Source organism: Takifugu rubripes, chromosome 1 (assembly GCF_901000725.2).
Source record: "Takifugu rubripes chromosome 1, fTakRub1.2, whole genome shotgun sequence".
In the NCBI taxonomy this organism is placed as follows: Eukaryota; Metazoa; Chordata; class Actinopteri; order Tetraodontiformes; family Tetraodontidae; genus Takifugu; species Takifugu rubripes.
This window is the reverse complement of record NC_042285.1, coordinates 8,338,850-8,339,792: the sequence shown is the minus strand read 5'-3', so window position 1 is coordinate 8,339,792 and position 943 is coordinate 8,338,850.

Below are 943 nucleotides of genomic sequence, written 5' to 3'. Positions count from 1 at the left end.
CTTTCGGAATAAAGGAGTGAAAAAAAGGTTAAGCCGTATCGAAAAAGTTATACGCTACATAAAAGTGATCTTACTGTTTATAGCATACTGTATTTTTGTGTAACGAGGTAAGAATTAAACGGCATACCTTCACCAGATAACAGTGATGTAGCTAAAATCTCGATTCAATCGTGTAAATTACTTTTAAATGGGTTATTCTCCTGTGACGTTTAGGGTCATTAAACACACCATACTGTAAAATAATTTGCATATTTTCAACATACTGTAAAGATTTTACAGTATGTAAGATATAAAAATTAAAGATGAAATCTAAAATGGCCCTTGTGAATACTTTGGTTCTTAAACAAAGGTACAAATAATTACACGTATAAAACAAATACGTGTAAGCATATATAAGTAATCGTAAATATCATATGCACTATGATATTTATATGCACTATATTCGATATAATAAACACTAGCTGAAAGCAGTTAGTCATCCTTTAGGCTTTACAATCACAATGTTCTCTGAAAATGGCAATTTACTTAAATTAATTAGACATTGAAATAATAATAATGATACAACTGGGGAGGTTGCTTGAGCCTATTCCAGCTGCATATGGGCAGGGTATATGCTCAAATGTGTGGCCAGCTCATTGCAGGGCCCAATTTGAGCATTTACCTTGCTCAAGGGTACCTCAGCAGTTCTCTGAAAGTGTCCTGACACCTCTCACTGCTGCGAGAACACCCTCCAAAACTGAACATATTTTATCTTAAAGCTAAAATGCTTGCATTGGATCCTCAATAGTATCTATGCATTTTTTACATTGTTAATGAAATGCTTTGTCTATTACTTTGTGTTTGAGCAAAGTTTATATGAACACTAGATTTCCTGTGGCTACCAACAGAAATGCACTGTGGAATAAGCTTTTATATATCATTCAGAAAATACTGGAAAATATCT